Source organism: Ursus arctos, unplaced genomic scaffold (assembly GCF_023065955.2).
Source record: "Ursus arctos isolate Adak ecotype North America unplaced genomic scaffold, UrsArc2.0 scaffold_7, whole genome shotgun sequence".
NCBI classification, from domain to species: domain Eukaryota; kingdom Metazoa; phylum Chordata; class Mammalia; order Carnivora; family Ursidae; genus Ursus; species Ursus arctos.
Genome location: NW_026623089.1, coordinates 51,211,574 through 51,232,886, shown reverse-complemented (window position 1 = coordinate 51,232,886; position 21,313 = coordinate 51,211,574). Strand labels below are relative to the sequence as shown.

General features: G+C 39.5%; 1 protein-coding gene across 8 annotated transcripts in view; it reads right to left on the bottom strand.

Moving 5' to 3' along the window:
* Nucleotides 1–21,313, bottom strand: part of USP54 (ubiquitin specific peptidase 54) — a 141,388-nt gene that overhangs the window by 106,634 nt on the left and 13,441 nt on the right. The window contains exon 1 of one of the 8 annotated variants that reach the window (XM_057308781.1): nucleotides 10,421–11,290. The exons of the other annotated variants lie outside the window; for them this stretch is intronic. The gene's annotated coding sequence lies outside the window, so the exon portion shown is untranslated. Of the gene's footprint in view, nucleotides 1–10,420; nucleotides 11,291–21,313 lie in introns of those variants that run through there. 8 annotated transcript variants of the gene reach the window in all.

Below are 21,313 nucleotides of genomic sequence, written 5' to 3'. Positions count from 1 at the left end.
GTAAGCCTCTAAACCTTTGGAATTTCCCAAATGATAGAGGAGTGCCTGTGTTATTCAAGGTGGGCTCTTCCAGCCACACTGGGTTTATGCTAACCAAGTGACTGACACTGGGCCCCTAGTTTCAAGATGGGGGCTGCCCATGCTAGGAAGACCAACCATGTGTTAAAGGATTGGTGCACTGAACCACATGATATTAGCCTGACCTCTGGGGAATACAAAGAGGATGAAGACAGAGTTCAATCATATGGCTAATGATTCAATCACTCCTGTCTAAATAATGAAACCCCAGGAAAAAGTCTGAACACAGAGTTGGTGAGCTTCTCTGGTTGGTAATACAGATCAATGTGCTGGGAGGATGACACATCCTGAGGACACAACACAGAAGCTTTGCTTTTGGGAACCTCCCATACCTTGCCCTATGCATCTCTCCCTTTTGCTGGTTCAAATTTGTAACCTTTTGCTATAATAAAACTGTAATTGTAAGTATAGCACTTTCCTGAGTTCTATGAGGTGTTCTAGCGAATTATCAAAACTGAGGGGCTCAGAACTCCTGAATTTGGTCAGAAATACAGATGGCCTGGAGACTCCTGAACTTGTGGTTGGCATCTCAAATGCAGAAAGTCTTGTGAGGGACAATGGCCTTAACTTGTGCAAATTGAGCTAATTCTCGTTAATGATAAAACTGCATTGCTCCCCTGAAGCAAATAATACATTATATGTTAATAATAAAAAAAACTACATTGCAAATACCTTACAAGAATTAGTTTAAAATATGGATTTACAAAATTATTCATCACAAAATACAGTGCATATAAATATGTTGGAATGTTACAGAATTATCTATCATAGCCACTAACTCGGGGAATATACGGGTTAAGCCCTAGAGTGGCCAAATGCTCCATCCTGAGGAATCCCAAGTAGTCTGGACAAATTGAAAGCACAGCTCCTGGATGGGTTTCCCAACACTGTTGCTGAACAAACTTGGATAAACTCATCCTAAAAGAAGTCAGTAACTCAAGAGATGAGGATCTGGAAAAGAGAAAGGGGAGATTTACTTCAAGTGCTGGCAGCGGGTGGAGGCAGCAGCCTCAAGTCTTACCAACTGACTTCTCTGTCAGCAAGATGGACACCTAGAGTTTTACAGGGAGAGGTTTAGGGAGGTAGCATGAGAGAGCACGCAGGGAGCACATGATCATGGGTGGGGGTCTGTATGTGTTCATCGGTGATCATGGGCAGGGAATGGGATGTGGTGGGGTGTGGAATTCCAGGCATTCAGGGCTTTTCTGGTCTGGTGGTTGGAATGTTCTGGTCATTGCAAACATCTCTGTCAATGCATTAAGAAAGTGCCATAAGAAATAAGCACAATGGGTTTTAGTTAGAACATGAGTTAAGTGGTCTCGTCTATTCTGGTTTTAACTGTCAGGGTCTATAGTTGAGCAAGAGGGCTTACTGACAGGAGCATGACTCAATCATGAAAAAATTATGTTGTAGATGAATATTAACTGACATGAACACATAAACATCATACCCTTTATCTCCAGATCCATTCTCCTCTCCCGAGGTCCAGACTTATACATTCAACTTCCTACTGAACATTACCACTTGGTTGTCTACTAGGTATCTCAAACCTAACATGTCCAAAAGAAAAAACTTGGGGCGCCTGGGTGGCTCAGTCATTAAGCGTCTGCCTTCTGCTCAGGTCATGACCCCAGGGGCCTGGGATAGAGCCCCGCATCAGGCTCCCTGCTCAGCAGGAAGCCTGCTTCTCCCTCTCTCTCTGCCCTGCTTGTGTTCCCTCTCTCGCTCTCTCTCTCTCTGTCAAATAAATAAATAAAATCTTAAAAAAAAAGAAAAGAAAAAAGAAAAAAAACTTAACTTTCACCAAATACACCTGTGAGCTCCTCTACACTCTTCCCTATCTTAGTAAATAGTACTACCATTCACTCACTTGCTCTGGCCAAAGTTGGAGCCATGCTTGACTTCCTTCTTTCCCTAATGTCCCACCAATCCATCAGCAAATCTTACGGGTGCTACTATCAAAACATATCCCTTCTTACCATCTCTACTATTACCATCCTAGACAAAGCCACCTATATCTACTGCCTAGAATAATACTACAATAGTCTTCTATCTGGTCTCCTTGCTTCCATTACAGTCAGTCACTACACACAGCAACCAGAATAATCTTTAAAAAATTAATGTCATTATGTATATAAAACACTTCAATGTCTTCCCAAAACATTCTGAATAAAATCTAGATTCCTTATCTTAAATCCCTCATGATCTAGCTTCTACTTCTCTTAATAATTTCATCTTTACTGCTCTTTGCCCTTCATTTTTCAAAGATTCCAAGCAACTTCCCATCTCAAGTCTTCCTCACTTGCTAATCTGTCTCCACTGAATGTCTATTCCCTAGCTCTTTGAACAGTCTGAACTTTCATTTCATTCAGGTCTCTACTTAAATGTTACCTTCCTCAGAGGGACTTCCCTTCATCTAAAATTACCATCTGTTTCAACTACACGTCAATGAAAAAATAATTTTTTTAAACCAAAATTACCACTTGCCACCCTATCTCCTTGCCCTGATTTACTTTGTTGTTGCTGTATTTAACACTACCAGATACTACTATCTACCTTCTCTATTAGAATGTAAGCTCCCTAAGGCAGAAACTTTGTCAATTTTGTTTACTATAGAATCTCCAGAGTCTAGAACACTATGTGGATACACAGTGGGCAAGACATAAATACTTGTTGAATGAATGATTATGATGTTAGGTGAAAGGAGCAAATTGTAACAGTACTTTCAAAATTATTTCATTCTTACAAAATTAAACAAAATGGAACCCAAAAATCTATATTTGCAGCACTTCTTTGGTCAATCATGGACATGTGAATGTGCAGAATGGTAAAAATTTTGAGTTGCCTGACGTGCACATTCCTAACTAATGTCAAACTAGGCAATGCTTGGCCTTCTTGTTGCAGTTTCATACTATAAAAAAGTCCCTTTTTGTGGTATGGTTAGTGTCACATTTTTCATATTTTTGTGCTCTTGACTGATGATTTCACTGTTTAAAATGACCCTGAAGTATAGAGCTAAAATGCTATCCAGTGTTTCTAAGTGCAAGAAGGCTGTGATGTGCCTTCTGGAGAAAATACATGTTATATACATTCATTTAGGCATAAATTACAGGGCTATTTGCTGTGAGTTCAATGTAAATGAATTAATACAAATAAGGTGTCTTTAATGGCACCTGGGTGGCCCAGTCGATTAAGGTCTGCTTTCAGCTCAGGTCATTATCCCAGAGTCCTGGGATCAAGCACCACATCGGGCTCCCTGCTCAGCGGGAAGCCTGCTTCTCCCTCTGCCCCTCCCCCTACTCGTGGGCACTCTCTCTGTCTCTCAAAAATAAATAAATAAAATATTTTTTTAAAAGAGACTCTTCAAAAACAATAAAAGTAAAAAAATAAATAAGGTGGCTTTAAACAACACACAAAAAACGAGGTTAGGTATTAATCAGTTAATGAAAATGTAACCAGAGGCACATAGGAACCTAATCCTGTATTTCCTCTAGGAGCAACAAGTCAGTATTCATTAATTCAATGTTCACAGTGATGTTATAGAACATACTACCACCAATACCAAGTGTGTGTTGTGTGTGTGTGTGTGTGTGTGCATGTGTATTAAATTACAAGGTCAGAGAGATTATATGCCATTATACCATGATGTTAATATAGTTAATACAATCTTTGAACAGGAATATTATAAGGTGTTTATTTCTTATTTTTTTCTTATTTGTATTTTCTATTTTTTTTACAATAAAAATATTTTTTGCTGGAAGAAAAAAAGGAGTCACTTCTAACATTTTGAAATAGAATTATATTAGTAAACATTCTAGGGTAGCCAAAGGAATATAAAATAAAAACAGAATATGAACACTGATTTTTTTTCAGTAATTAAAAGTGTAAATTTATAGCTCTCCTCTTAATTTCTTAACCTGGGTTTTCTAAATTGAACCTCATATGTGCAAATACACATATATACATATACACTTCTCCCTGATCAGTAACCAACAGACAATTCAAATACTAACAGTTTAAAACTCATTCATTTATAATTATAGAATCTTAGAGTAGAATCTTTAGAGAGCATATACTTAGGTTTCTAATGTAATGCAAGAACCCTTTTTATAATCTTTTTTTATAAGGGGTCACTCAGCCTCTGCCAGAATATGTTCAAGAACAGAGAGCACATTATCCCATAAGGGAGCAAATTTTATTTATTTTTTTTAAGATTTATTTATTTATTTATTTATTTATTTATTTATTTGAGAGAGCACCCAAGTACACACAAGTGGGGGGAGGAGCTGAGGGACAGAAGCTTCAAGAAGACTTCCTCCTGACTGGGGAGCCCCACATGGGGCTTGATCTCACAACCCATGAGATCATGACCTGAGCTGAAACTAAGAGTCCGATGCTCAACCAACTGAGCCCCAGGCACCCCAAGGCAGCAGATTTTAATTTACACCCACCATCCTTAGTTCAATCTCTGATCCAAAAGCAAGCAGATCTACTGTCTCCTCTTTATATAAGCCTTCCAAATATGTAAGACAAAACTCATATGTTCCCTTAATCACCTCTTTCAGGCTAAATATTCTAGTATGACTATGACTCAGTGTGGTACACAACTTTATTCATGCCCTTGGGTAATCCCCACTCTATGAATACAGGCTGGACCTGGTGATTTATTTCCAATAAACAGAATACGGCAAAGGTGATGGAATGTCATTTCCAAAATTAGGTTACAGACTCTGGCTTCCGTCTTCCTCACTGTCATGGAAGCCAGTTGTGGTGTTTTAAACTGCTCTATGGTGGGTCCCACAAGGCAAGGAACTGAAAAAGGCCTCCAATCAACAAGCCAGCAAAGAACTAAGGCCCTCAATCAACCCATGAGGAACTGAATCCTGCCAATGACCACGAGAGAACTTGGAAGCAGATCCCCCCCTTATTGAAACATCAGAGGAAACCAAAACTCTAGCTAACGACCTGATTGCAACCTGTGAGAGACACACTTTGATTCCTTTTTTTTTTTTTTTTGTGATCAAAACTTAAGAACTTTATTTTTTTTTTCACGTTCAAAGAAGTGGACCTTTTTCAATTAATTAACATATAGTGTATTATTAGCTTCAGAGGTAGAGGTCACTGATTCATCAATTGCATATAACACCTGGTGCTCATTATATCATGTGCCCACCTTAATGTCCAACACCCAGTTACCCTAGGATCTTCTCCCTCTCAGCACCAAACCACTTGTAGTCAGACTCCAAGCTCCCCCAGCAAGAAACTGGAGGACTTCCATCTGGGAAAATAGACCAGCCCAAAGGAATACCTATAAATACATACAGCTGATGGTATTCAAATGGAGATGGGGGCGGGAAGCTTGAAGGAGACAGACAACCCAGGGAATATAAGAAAACTTAAAAATCTAAAAAGTATTTCTCAGAGAGGCAAGATTTTGCATCTCTAAACCAAGAAATAATACAAAGTTCAATGAAAGATTTGAAAGATAAATTTAAGGAAATCTCCAGAAAGTAAAATATAAAGACAGAGAAATAGAAAAGATAATAGATTAAAAAACAGAGAATCAATTCAGGCTTTCCAGGAAAAGAGAAGAGGAAAGTACCGAAAAAGTACAAAAAATATCCCAGATTTTAAGATCTTAAGTTTTCAATTTTAAAGGAATCTCAAAGTCCCTAGCATAATGAATTTAAAAATCCAAACTATGGCACAAATAATTCTAAACTGTAGAACACCAGGACTAAAGAGAAAATTCTGTAAGTATTTAGAAAGAAGGGAAAAAAAAGGTATCATGCAAAGGAATGAAATCAGAATGGCATCAGGTTGCACAACAATGTAAATGTACTTAAGGCCTCAGAACTACACACTTAAAAATGGTTAAAATGGTAAGCTTTATGTTATGTATATTTAACCAAAAAATGTGTTTTTTAAAAAAAGAATGATGGAGCGGGGTGCATGGGTGGCTCAGTCGGTTAAGTATCCGACTCTTGATCTCAGCTCTGATCTTGATCTCAGAATCATGAGTTCAGCCCCACATACTGGGCATGGAGCCTACTTAAAAAAAAAAAAAAAAAAGAGAATGATGGAGCACTTTAGTGGTCAGATCCCAATTCCTTGATAAGAATTAATGCATATAGGGGTGCCTGGGTGGCTCAGTCGTTAAGGGTCTACCTTTAGCTCAGGTCATGATCCCAGGGTCCTGGGATTGAGCCCTGCATAGGGCTCCCTGCTCAGCAGGGAGTCTGCTTCTCCCTCTCCCTGTGCTCACTCACTCTCCCTCTCTCGCTCAAATAAATGAATAAATAAATCTTTCATAAAAAAGAATGCATATAAAAACACTACATTTTCTGTAGAATTCTGAAGTAAATGTATGCATTGCAAATGCCCAGTCTGTTTTACTAGAAATTACAAATTTTTATTTATTTCTTTAAAAAACTACCATTTGTTTTTGTAAAAATAAAATAAAAAGAATATTAGACTTTTCATAGGCAACACAGGAATAGCAATACCTTTAAAATAATGAGAAAATGACTTCCAACAGACAATTCTATTCCTAAATAGAGTATTATTTAATATCGAGGGTAGAATAAAAACATCTTCATATATGCAAGATTTCAAAAAATTTAATTCCTATAAATGTTAACTCTCAGAGAGCTTCTGGAGAACCAAGAAAGAAAATGACATGTAATTCAGGAAACAGAATTCCCAGGATGACAGTGAAAGGAAATCCCAGGGTGAGAGCTATAGAGCAGACCTACCTACTAACCAACCCATGCTAGAGCAGAATATAGAAGAACATACAGAATATACACAGTAGATCTCTAAGTTAAAAAAATTTGATAAATTATCTATTGGATTTGAATGAATGGAGCAGAGTTTTATGGTCCTGGCTGAGAATCTGGGAATGACTTAGTAATCTGAATTTTAAAAACTGAGCAAATAAAAAAAGCAAGGCAATTAGTTATGCTTAAGGAAATTTTAAAGTTGTATAAAAAAATAATTGTAATCATTGTACATTATATAGCTCAGGTTCAATATTTGTATAAAATAAAAAATAATGATTTAATCCCCCCAAGTTACATAACCATATTGAGAATATAAGGGAAAAGACATACACGCATTTAAAAGAACCAAAGGCTCATCTTCTAGGGCACTGTATATCGGTTTAATATTTTTTAAAAGCAAGTGTTATGACTATGCTATTAGAAATATTTAAGATCCGAGCACCTGAGTGGCTCAGTTGGTTAAGTGTCTGCCTTCGGCTCAGGTCATGATCTCAGGGTCCTAGGATCTAGCTCTGTGTCGGGCTCCCTGTTCAGTGGAGAGTCTGCTTCTCCTTCTCCCTCTGCCTCTGCCCCCCCACTTGTATGCAATCTCTCTCTTTCTCTCAAATAAATAAATAAAAGCTTTAAAAAAAAAAAGAAAGATTTAAGATATAGGACTATGGTTTCCTCTAGGGATGGGATAACTGCCATTTTTCCTTCTAAGCATATAACACTATTTGAATTTTTGAAAATACGGACATGTATTACCTTGATAATAATAGGATAAGAGTTCCCTGTAGGAAGGAGGAGGAAAGGAGTTTTGGCTTTATCTCAATTTTTTTATTTCTAAAAGAACAGCTAAGAATGGTTAATTTTGGATGGTGGGATTATAGGTGTTTTATTATATTTGCAATTTTAGAACTTATCAACACTACCTTCCACAAGTCCCAAAAGTTTCCTATATAAATGGCTTTCACACCATTTACGGTTCTGCCTGCCTTCCTTGGAATGCTCTCAACTTTGTCAGTGTCCATTTAAACAAACATACAAAACGTATATCCAACCTAGTACAAAAATATATTAGAATCAATACTTTTGTGACCTAGATAAACTTCTGATAATATAGCCGAAGGTTTTTTTGAGCAGCGCATTGCATCACCAGTTCATGCTACATTTGTGATTAACCAAAATTTCCAGATATTTTTCACACTACTACACCCAGCTCTTCCTTATCCGGTTCTTGTACATTTGAGGTTCTGAATTTAAACTTAGGGATTATCTCTGTGTTAAATTTAATTTCAGTGTGGGCCTACAATTTCATTCTATGGACATAATTTTTAAGGCTTTATTCATCATCTGTCATATTAACTACTCCTACAGCTTTGCAATACTTACATAATTAACATGGATTTTTTTTTAAAAACTTTTACTCTATCCATGGTCCAAAGATAATCCACCAGAGACTTTCCTGGTGAAGCCAAGAACCTAAGTGGTTCCAGTTATTCAATCTTCTACACATTCACTTAACCTACCAACCAAACCATATTTTACTACATATCAGTCACAAATGCATCATGAAAAACTGTGAAACTGTGGGATTATGGCAATAACTAGAACAATTCCTTGACCTACTACCTCATATTTCTAAATAGAAGTAACAGAATTCAAGAATAGAAATAGAAGTAATTTTTGATAAATCACCCCATACCAACTCCTTTTGTTTAATACCTCATATCATGTTTAATCATTTATAATGTTTCCAGGATTTAACATCCATTTTACAGTTTTCCGATTACTTTCCTTTTTTTGTATATCAGAACATTTGTCTCTCTTTGGTTTTTATGATTTCTCAAAGATTAACAACAGTGGCTCTGAGATCATCAGTCAGTTAATTCAGCACCGTAAAATTCAATTGGGCCTTAAGATTTAAATTCATTTTAAAATGTTCACTCTTAACATCCTGGGCTACAATTTCTGGTTTACAATTTGTTTTAAAAGATTTTATTTATTTGAGAGAGAGAGCATGAGACAGGGCAGGGCTGGGGTTGCAGGGGGGAGACAGAGGGAGAGGAAGAAGCAGGATCCTCTGGTTTACAATTTGCTTTATATTTTCTAGTTTGAAACCTATCATCCTTTCTACTAATAATAATCTATATAGAACTTATTTTTTTAAAGAACTTTACAATTTCTCAAAATCCTATAAATAGGTTAGATAGAAATTAATATACCATTATCCCGTTTTATGCATAAAGAAACTGAAACACAGAGAAATTAAAATTATTTGCCCAAGGTCACAGAGCTACAGTGAACCAAAGTCTTCTATCCTAGTCCAAAACTCTTTTCATTAAGGCTATACGGATTTCTAATACAAAACTACTTAAGATTGCACATAAAATTTCTTGCTTAAGGGACTCCTGGGTGGCTCAGTCGGTTAAGCAGCTGCTTTTGGCTCAGGTCATGATCCCAGGATCCTGGGATGGAGCCCCACATCAAGCTCCCTGCTCAGCTGGGAGCCTGCTTCACCCTCTCTCTCTGCCCCTCCCCCTGTTTGTGTGCGCTCACTCTCTCTCTCGAATAAATAAAATGTTTTTAAAAAATTCTCTTGCTTAAAAACTGATTTTTTGATCAGTGGTTGAGAGGGGTTAAAGAAAGGGTGTGCAAAGGAAGTGGGTGTAGCTATAAAAGGGCAACATGATAGATACTGTGGTGATGAAAATATTTTTTACCTTCACTGTATCAATGGCAATATCCTGGCTGTGATATTGTACTACAGTTTTGCCAAGTGTTACCATTCAGGGAAACTGTGTAAAGAGTATATCAGATATCTGGTAACTCTAAATGAATCTAGAATTATCTCAAATAAAATGTCTAATAAAAAATAATAATGGATATTTCTTTTTTTAAACCAATTTCATTTTTTAAAGATCTTATTTATTTATTTATTTATTTATTTATTTATTTATTTAGAGAGTACACATGCATATGGGGGGGGCAGACAGGAGAAGGGGGAGAGGGAGAGAGAGAATCTCAAGCAGACTCCCTGCTGAGCAGGGAGCCCTACACCATGCTCAATCCACAACCCTGAGACCATGGCCTAAGTCGAAACCAAGAGTCAGATGCACAACCAACTGAGCCACCCAGATGTCCCTAAACCAATTTCATTTTAAAGAGCCTTACTTAAAGCAAATAGTTTAGGTAAATTAAAACAAAATGGAACAGAATCATGCATAGGGCTCTGAAAACCAGCACAGTGGACTTCAAAAGTAGAACTGGTCCCATCAACTGAAGTTCAAAAAAGCCATAAAGAAAAAATTCCGTCCCTGGAAATTAAAAAGGAGACTCCAGAACTCTCATTTCCTAAAGTAGCAAAATCAAACAAGACAATATGAAAAACAAATTATTAAGTCACCTCAAAAAGAATCATTAAAGTTAGAACCACCAAAGCTTTCCTCAACCCACCACTTTACTGCAATCCTCAACTTAGAGAAAGATTGAATGTCCATGTGTGTCACCTTCAACCTGATATTCACAGCCACGTTTCAAAAGAGTCCCAAAATTGCTTCTATTTTTTTGCTACTCACAAACTGCCTGAAGCTTCAACCATTTCCTGCTTCTCCCAGCTGCAGGACTTGCAATTAGGAAAACATTCACTCAGCGTCTAGAGCAGGTCTGGTTAGAAGGATGAGCTCATCTCTTCAGATGTGCACCTGATCCTCAGGAAGCTGCTCCTCCTCCAGGAAACAGGTCTTTGTATGTTTAAAGTGACACCCACAAATAAAAAGGGGGGGGAGTAAATAAATAAATAAAGTGACACCCGCAACCTGTGCAACCAGTTGTCCAGAGCTAGAGCAAGTCCTTCCCTGCACATGCCTGGTGCCATGGAATCATTTCCTGCTGTAGCCACTTCACACAACCACAAAGTTCAGGCAGCAATGGTAGCAGCAGCGGTAGCTGCTGCTCGTATTATGGCCTCACTAGAGAAGGATTACATTTTCAGCTACAGTGGCGGTCAGGGTCAGGTCCTTCACTGTTGCTCTGTGAACATTGAGCTGTTTGTTTCAACAGGTCCTTACCCAGAGTCAAACTTTACCAGAATCACCCCTTTTTCCAGAATTTACAACTCATTTTCCTGTACCAGGAATTGTAATGCTTCTACATCTCTTACTGTTTGTTCTGTCCACAAGTCTCAATTAACCAAGGCAGCTAAAGGTACTATATGCAGTTAGAACTAAATCCTGAAAACTCAAGTTTGCTACTCAGTTTCAGTACTTCTAAGAACACATTTACTCTGCCACAGCTGCCTGTTTGTTGGTAAAGATAAAGGTACTCCAAAAGATACGTAGACATTTCAAAATAATTTATTGGTACTAAATATCTTTGATCAGAAGTACCTGGGTACCAAGTAGTCATTCAACAAATATTTCTGTGTACCTTTACGTACAACCATCTCTGATAGGGAGCTGAACTGGACTTTCAACTTAAAAAAAAAAAAAAATCTAAAAACTATCCCTTCCCATCTTAGCCTTTCACAGGACCTCTACAGTATTTTTACTTCTGCCATGATAAGTTTCTAATACACTAACAGGCTAAGGAGTATAAACAAGTCGGAGAAATATCAAATTCATGAGTGGTTACCTTTGAGAGATGACAAGGGACTTGCAATCAAGAAGGGGAAACTTTTGTGCTATAAAAGCCCAGGTGAGGGGCACCTGGGTGGATCAGGTGGTTAAGCATCTGCCTTCAGCTTGGGTCATGATCTCAGTGTCCTGGGATCGAGCCCCGTGTCTGGCTCCCTGCTTACTGGAGAGCCTGCTTTTCCCTCTTCCTCTGATGCTCCCCCAGCTTGTGCTCTTTTGCTCTCTCACTCTCGCTCTCTCTCACTCTATCTCAAGTAAATTAAAAAAAAAAAAAAAAAAGCCCAGGTGAAAGAATAAAAAAAACAAGCTACAGACTAGAAGAAAATATTTGCAAACCACATATTCAACAAAGGACTAGTACCTAAGCTATATAAAGATCTCTCAAAACTCAACAGTAAAATATCAAACAAGCCAATTAGAAAATGGGCACAAGATATTAAGAGACTTTTCAACAAAGAGGATATACAAATGGCAAATAAGCACATGAAAAGATGTTCAACATTCTTAGCCATTAGGGAAATGCAAATCAAAACCACAATGCAGTATCACAGCACATGTATCAGAATGGCTAAAATAAAAGGTAGTGACACCACCAAATGCTGGTGAAGTTGCAAAGAATCTGGTTCACTGATACATTGCTGAAGGAAATGTAAAATTAGTGCCAGTCTGGAAAATAGTTTGGTGATTTCTTTAAAAACTAAACATGAAACTACCATACAACCCAGCAATTACACTCCTGGACTTGTGTCCCAGAGAAATGAAAATGTATATTCATATAAAACTTTACACAAATATTTGTAGCAGCTTTATTTGTTTTTGTTGTTGTTGTTTTCATAGCAGCTTTATTTGTAATAGCCCAAAACTAGAATCAGCCCAGATGTCCTTAAACATGTGAATGTTTAAACAAACGATGGTACTTGTATCCGTATCATGGAATAGTACCGTGGAAGAAAAAGGGACAAAATATTGATACATACAACAACTTGAGTGAATCTCCCGGAAATTATGCTGAGTGAAAAAAAGGCAACCCCAAAAGGTTACATATTGTATGATTTCATTTACATGACATTTTTGAAGTGAGAGAATTTTAGAAAGGGAAAACAGATTAGTGGTTGCCCCAGAATGGGGCTGGGGTTGCCTATGGAGCAACACTAGGGATCCTTGTGGTTTTAAAGCTGTTCAGTATGTTGATTATAGTGATGGATACATGAACCTACGCATGTAAAAAAATTATACAGAATACACACAAATAGACACACACACAATGAATAAAAAAGTAAAGCTACAGAAATCTGAATTAGATCAGTGGTATGTATCAGTATCAATACTCTGGTTGCAGTATTATACTGTACTTTTGCAAAACGTTACTGTTTGGGGAAACCGGGCAAACTGTATAGAGATCTCTCTGTATTATTCCTTGCAACTGCAAGTCAATCTACAATTATCTCAATAAAAATTTCAATTAAAAAAATTAGTGAGTAGGGGCACTTGGGTGGCTCAATTGATAGAGCATGCGACTCTTGATCTCAGGGTCATCCATTCCAGGCCATGTTGGGTGTAGAAATTACTTTTTTAAAAAATTAAACCTAAACAAACAATGTGGGTGTAAGTAACTTGCCTATGATTACACAGAAACTGAGCTGACATTCAAACTTGACACTTAGCCCTGCATCTTTACCCAAGAAAACAGTAACAAATAACTTTAGGTAAATTACTTCCAAAAAAACCAAACAAAGGAAGCAATTACTAACACTAGGAAAATAATATTTATGTAAGATAGGAAATGTATTACCTTATGGCTTAGCTGTGAAATCTATAAAGTCATAATGGAAACAACAAATACTGATGCACTAGTTTTCTATTACTGTGGTAAAAACAACACAAACCTTTTAACTTAAACTTCTGTAGGTTAGAAATCCAAAATGCTTTCACTGGGCTAAAATCATAGTCATGCTAAGGCTGTGCTCCCTTCTGGAGGTACAGGGGAGAATCTTTTTTCCTTGCCTTTTCTAGCTTTTACAGGATACTTGCATGCCTCTGCTCATGGTTCTCTCTCCTCCATATTCAAACCAGCAACAGAGATTGAGTCCTTCTCATATAACATCTCTTCTCCCTCCCTCATCTACTTTTTAACAATCCTTTTAATTACATTGAACCCATCTCCATAATCCAAGGTAATATCCCTATTTTAAAAGCAGCTGATGAGCAACCTTAATTTCATATGCAACCTTAATTCTCTTTTGCCATGTAAGGGAACATACAGGTCCTGATTATTAGAATGAGATGGGGGGATGTAATTATTCTGCTTACCACAACTGATTTAATCAAAAACTGTATTATACCTACATTGGTAGAGAAAATGTGTTTGGGGGGGTGCAGGGTAGGGGTAGGTATAATAGAAAATAGCAGTTTAGCAGTTCAAGCATATCATTTAGAAATATATATGAAGGGGGGCGCCTGTGCGGCTCAGTCAGTTAAGTGTCTGCCTTCAGCTCAGATCATAATCCCAGGGTCCTGGGATCAAGTCCCACATCCGGCTCCCTGCTCAGCGGGGAGTCTGCTTCTCCCTCTGCCCCTCTCCCCTGATTGTGCTCAATCCCTCGCTTTCTCATACTCTCTCTAATAATTAAAAAAAAAAAAAAAAAGGAAGGGGCGCCTGGGTGGCACAGCGGTTAAGCGTCTGCCTTCAGCTCTGGGCGTGATCCCGGCGTTATGGGATCGAGCCCCGCATCAGGCTCCTCTGCTATGAGCCTGCTTCTTCCTCTCCCATTCCCCCTGCTTGTGTTCCCTCTCTTACTGGCTGTCTCTATCTCTGTCGAATAAATAAATAAAATCTTAAAAAAAAAAAAAAAAAGAAAGAAGGAAATATATATGAAGGTAAATAACAACAACAACAAAAAGGCCAACATTTAAAGCACTGAAGAACAAGAATCAGGGGTAGGTAGGTAAGGAGCAAGAATCAGGGGTATGTAAGGAAGAGTAGGACAGAAGAAAGACATTTTTCCTTATGAGCCTTAAAGCACTATTTCACTTTAAATAATGTACATGCATTACTATGTCTTGATTTTTTAATAGCTTCCAGTTTGCATGGCTTTATCTCAGAGGTTGGCACAGATGAACCAGTTGCATAATATTGGTAGTACCCTTGGGCATTTGGAGGAAATTGTAGGAAAAAGAACAATTTGAACCAATAACTATGGAATTTGTCCTGACTAGGGACACTTACATCTTTCAGCACTCTGAGCAAGAAACCTAGCTATAAAATTCCTAATTTCCTGGAAAATATCTGTGACCTAGAGAGGAAGAAGACTGCTTCTTGGGAACTAGTGTCCGAACAACATTAGTGCCACAGGCTCAAAGAGTGGTCTACCTTCATCAATGCCACCAGAAGAGATTTTGTTCAGTCTACCAGTTCTGGGTAAAAAATGGCATGGGCAACAGGGCGCCTGGGTGGCACAGTGGTTAAGCATCTGCCTTCGGCTCAGGGCGTGATCCTAGCGTTATGGGATCGAGCCCCACATCAGGCTCCTCTGCTATGAGCCTGCTTCTTCCTCTCCCACTCCCCCTGCTTGTGTTCCCTCTCTTGCTGGCTGTCTCTATCTCTGTCAAATAAATAAATAAAATATTAAAAAAAAATGGCATGGGCAAAGTCAGGATGACAGGAAAGACATTGACTTGTTTAGGGAATAGAAAGTAGCTTAGACTGGCTGAAAGGATAAGATAGTGGGAATCTAACTAGAAATAAAGTGAGAATCCCAGGTCAGTCTTTGATAATCAATGGAAGACCACTGAATGCTGTTGAACAGGAAAGTGACAAAGAGCAAAGTATACCCTTTTACTCGGTTTTCAAAAGTGGTTGGTATTCAGTGAAGCTCAAGGAAAGTATTTTCAGAGGCAATTCACATCTAGGACTATGGCGTGACACTTGAGGCTCCCAGGGAAAAATTTAAGGAGGCACTCATTCTCCGTGTTAACCAAGTGACCATGAACTTGCACAACCCTGAGCGCCTCCTTAAATTTTCCACTTGCACAACCCTTAATATCCTTATTTTGTGGGCTAAGGACCTCATTTGCCTCACACTTAAAAGCCAAAAAGCAGGTGGAGTTAAGATGGCGGAGGAGTAGGAGACACCGTTTTCAGCCGGTCCTCCGAGTCGAGCTGGATAGGTACCAGACCAGCCTAAACAACCACGGAACCAGCCTGAGACGCAGGAAGACGCATCTGGATCTCTACAAATGAACATCTCCAGCGCTGAGTATTGAGGTACGAAGCGGGGAGCCATGAAACTGTGCACAGATATCGGAAGATAAACGGAAGGGGGAGGGAGCCGCCGCGTTCGGGCGCCGGGAAGCGGTAGCCACTTGCACGGGAGAGCAGGCGGGGCTCACGGTCGGCACCCCCAAAACAGCAGACTGAGACCGTGAGCCGGGTGCGCGCGCGCCACCAGGCATCTCGCGGAACCCCGGAATCCTGGTGCGCTCACTGGATCCAGACTGAGACCGGGAGATCCCGGAGCGCGCGCGGGGCGGCTGGCGGCTGGCCGCATTAGAAACACAAAGGACAGAGACGTGCCGGCCCTGGAAGTGAGGGCTGGGACGCCCGGTGTGGGGCGCACATCCCGGGACGCTGCAGGGTTGAGCAGCACCAACAGAAACAGAGTTAAAGTGGCCAGAACATTAGTAGAGAACGGGCCGCAATCCTTCTGTTCCGTGACAGAGGCTGAAATTTGGCCGCTGCTGCTCTGACTCTCAGAAGAGGCACAGCAAACCGCCAGGGAAAGCCGCCAGAGAACAAAAGCCTGGAAATACCGGCTCAGGGAGTGCCCATCCCCATCCCCCCTCGCAGGGGACACGGAGACTCTACCCAAACAGGGCTGCCTGAGTATCGGCGCGGCAGGCCCCTCCCCCAGAAGGCAGGCTGAAAAATCAAGAAGCCCACAACCCGAGGCGCCGGGGTGGCGCAGTCATTGAGCGCCTGCCTTCGGCTTAGGGCGTGATCCCAGCGTTCCGGAAAGGAGTCCCTCATCGGGCTCCTCCGCTGGGAGCCTGCTTCTTCCTCTCCCACTCCCCTGCTTCTGTTCCCTCTCTCGCTGGTTGGCTGCCACATAAATAAATAAATAAAATCTTTAAAGAAGAAGCCCACATCCCTAAGATCCCTATAAAACAAGGGGCACGGCCTGGGACCCAGTCAATAATTTGGGCTCTGGAAACCCAGCAACCTCTCTTCATCAGAATGACAAGAAGGAGAAGCCCCCCCCCAGCAAAGAAAAGACAGTGAGACTGTGGCCTCTGCCACAGAAATAATGGATATGGATGTAACCAAATTATCAGAAATGGAATTCAGAGTAACGATGGTCAAAATGATGAGTAGAATTGAAAAAAGTATAAACGAAAAGGTTACTGAGAATATAGAATCCCTAAGGACAGAAATGAGAGCGAATCTGACAGAAATTAAAAATTCTATGAGCCAAATGCAGGCAAAACTAGAGGCTCTGACAGCCAGGGTCGCAGAAGCAGAGGAAAGGGTTAGTGAATTGGAGGATGGGTTAATAGAGGAAAAAATGAAAATAGAAGATGGTCTTAAAAAAATCCATGCCCACGAATGTAGGTTACGGGAGATTACTGACTCAATGAAACGATCCAATGTTAGAATCATCGGCATCCCCGAGGGGGTGGAGAAAAACAGAGGTCTAGAAGAGATATTTGAACAAATTGTAGCTGAAAACTTCCCTAATCTAGCAAGGGAAACAAACATTCGTGTCCAAGAGGCAGAGAGGACCCCTCCCAAGCTCAACCACGACAAACCTACGCCACGTCACGTCATAGTGCAATTTGCAAATATTAAATCCAAGGATACAGTATTGAAAGCGGCCAGGGCAAAGAAATTTCTCACGTACCAAGGCAAAAGCATCAGAATTACGTCAGACCTGTCTACACAGACCTGGAATGAGAGAAAGGGTTGGGGGAGCATATTTAAAGCTCTTTCAGAGAAAAACATGCAGCCAAGGATCCTTTATCCAGCAAGGCTATCATTCAGAATTGATGGAGAAATAAAGACATTTCAGAATCGCCAGTCACTAACCAATTTTGTAACTACGAAACCAGCCCTACAGGAGATATTACGGGGGGTTCTATAAAAGTAAAAAGGCCCCAAGAGTGATACAGAACAGAAAGTCACAGCCAATACAAAAAAAGACTTTACTGGCAACATGGCAACATTAAAATCATATCTATCAGTAATCAGTCTTAATGTAAATGGTTTGAACCATCCCATAAAACGCCACAGGGTTGCAGATTGGATAAAAAGAAATGACCCATCCATTTGCTGTCTACAAGAGACTCATTTCAAACCCAAAGATGCATTCAGACTGAGAGTAAGGGGATGGAGTACCATCTTTCACGCAAATGGTCCTCAAAAGAAAGCTGGGGTAGCAATTCTCATATCAGATAAATTGGATTTTAAACTACAGACTATAGTTAGAGACGCAGAAGGGCACTATATTATTCTTAAGGGAAGTATTCAACAAGTGGATATGACAATTATAAATATATATGCCCCCAACAGGGGAGCAGCAAGATACACAAGCCAACTCTTATCCAGAATAAAGAGACATATAAATGAAAATACATTAATAGTAGGGGACCTCAACACTCCACTATCAGAAATAGACAGAACACCCTGGCAAAAACTAAGCAAAGAATCAAAGGCTTTGAATGCCATACTCGACAAGTTGGACCTCATAGATATATATAGAACACTACACCCCAGAACCAAAGAATACTCATTCTATTCTAATGCCCATGGAACATTCTCAAGAATAGACCATGTTCTGGGACACAAAACAGGTCTCAACCGATACCAAAAGATTGAAATTATCCCCTGCATATTCTCAGACCACAACGCTCTGAAATTGGAATTCAACCACAAGGAAAAATTTGGAAGAAACTCAAACACTTGGAGACTAAGAGCCATACTGCTCAGGAATGACTTGATAAACCAGGAAATCAAAAATCAAATTAAACAATTTATGGAGACCAATGAGAATGAAAATACAACAGTCCAAAACCTATGGGATACTGCAAAGGCAGTCCTAAGGGGGAAATACATAGCCATCCAAGCCTCACTCAAAAGAATAGAAAAATCTAAAATGCAGTTTTTATATTCTCACCTCAAGAAGCTGGAACAGCAACAGAGGGACAGGCCTAATCCACGCACGAGGAAGCAGTTGACCAAAATTAGAGCTGAAATCAATCAAGCAGAAACCAGAAGTACAGTAGAGCAGATCAACAGGACTAGAAGCTGGTTCTTTGAGAGAATCAATAAAATTGACAGACCGCTGGCAAGACTTATCCAAAAGAAAAGAGAAAGGACCCAGATTATTAAAATTATGAATGAAAAAGGAGAGGTCACGACGAGCACCATTGAAATTGGAAGGATTATTAGAAATTTTTATCAACAGCTATATGCCAATAAACTAAGCAATCTGGAAGAGATGGAATCCTTCCTGGAAACCTATAAACTACCAAGATTGAAACCGGAAGAAATTGATTCCTTAAACAGGCCAATTAATTATGAAGAAATTGAGTCAGTGATAAACAACCTTCCAAATAACAAAACTCCAGGCCCGGACGGTTTTCCTGGGGAATTCTACCAAACATTCAAAGAAGAAATAATACCTATTCTCCTAAAGCTATTTCAAAAAATAGAAACAGAAGGAAAGCTACCAAACTCATTCTATGAGGCCAATATTACCTTGATCCCCAAACCAGGCAAAGACCCCCTCAAAAAGGAGAATTACAGACCGATTTCCCTAATGAATATGGACGCCAAAATCCTCAACAAGATACTTGCTAATAGAATCCAACAGTACATTAAAAGGATTATCCATCACGATCAAGTGGGATTCATACCTGGGATGCAAGCGTGGTTCAATATTCGCAAATCGATCAGCGTGATACATCATATCAACAAGAAAAGACTCAGGAACCATATGATCCTCTCAATCGATGCCGAAAAAGCATTTGACAAAATACAGCATCCTTTCCTGATTAAAACCCTTCAGAGTGTAGGAATAGAAGGTACATTTCTCAATCTCATAAAAGCCATCTATGAAAAGCCTACTGCAAATATTATTCTCAATGGAGAAAAACTGGAAGCCTTTCCCTTAAGATCAGGAACTCGACAAGGATGCCCACTCTCGCCACTATTATTCAACATAGTACTAGAAGTCCTTGCAACAGCAATCAGACGACAAAAAGGGATCAAAGGTATTCAAATTGGCAAAGAAGAAGTCAAAATGTCTCTCTTTGCAGATGACATGATACTCTATATGGAAAACCCAAAAGAAGCCACTCCCAAATTATTAGAAGTTATAGAGCAATTCAGTAACATGGCAGGATACAAAATAAATGCTCAGAAATCAGTTGCATTTCTATACACGAATAACGAGACCGAAGAAAGAGAAATTAGGGAATCCATCCCATTTACAATAGCACCAAAAACCATACGTTACCTTGGAATTAACTTAACCAGAGACGTAAAGGACCTATATTCTAGAAACTATAAATCACTCTTAAAAGACATTGAGGAAGACATAAAAAGATGGAAAGATATTCCATGCTCATGGATCGGAAGAATTAACATAGTTAAAATGTCCATGCTACCCAGAGCAATCTACACTTTCAATGCTATCCCGATCAAAATACCAAGGACATTTTTCAAAGAACTGGAACAAACAGTCCTTAAATTTGTATGGAACCAGAAAAGGCCCCGAATCTCCAAGGAACTGTTGAAAAGGAAAAACAAAGCTGGGGGCATCACAATGCCGGATTTCGAGCCGTACTACAAAGCTGTGATCACAAAGACAGCATGGTACTGGCACAAAAACAGACACATAGACCAATGGAACAGAATAGAGAGCCCAGAAATGGACCCTCGGCTCTTTGGGCAACTAATATTTGATAAAGCAGGAAAAAATATCCGGTGGGAAAAAGACAGTCTCTTCAATAAATGGTGCTGGGAAAATTGGACAGCTACATGCAAAAGAATGAAACTTGACCACTGTCTCACACCATACACAAAAATAAACTCCAAATGGATGAAAGACCTCAATGTGAGACAGGAACCCATCAAAATTCTAGAGGAGAACATAGGCAGCAACCTCTACGACATCGGCCAAAGCAACCTTTTTCATGACACATCCCCAAAGGCAAGAGAAACAAAAGATAAAATGAATTTATGGGACTTCATCAAGATTAAAAGTTTCTGCACAGCCAAGGAAACAGTCAGAAAAACTAAGAGGCAGCCCACGGAATGGGAGAATATATTTGCAAATGACACTACAGATAAAGGACTGGTATCCAAGATCTACAAAGAACTTCTCAAACTCAATACACGAGAAACAAATAAACAAATCAAAAAATGGGCAGAAGATATGAACAGACACTTTTCCAATGAAGACATACAAATGGCTAACAGACACATGAAAAAATGTTCAAAATCATTAGCCATCAAGGAAATTCAAATCAAAACCACACTGAGATACCACCTTACGCCAGTTAGAATGGCAAAAATTGACAAGGCAAGAAACAACAATTGTTGGAGAGGATGTGGAGAAAGGGGATCCCTCCTACTTTGTTGGTGGGAATGCAAGTTGGTACAGCCACTCTGGAAAACAGTGTGGAGGTCCCTTAAAAAGTTAAAAATTGAGCTACCCTATGATCCAGCCATTGCACTACTGGGTATTTACCCCAAAGATACAGACGTAGTGAAGAGAAGGGCCATATGCACCCCAATGTTCATAGCAGCAATGTCCACAATAGCTAAATCGTGGAAGG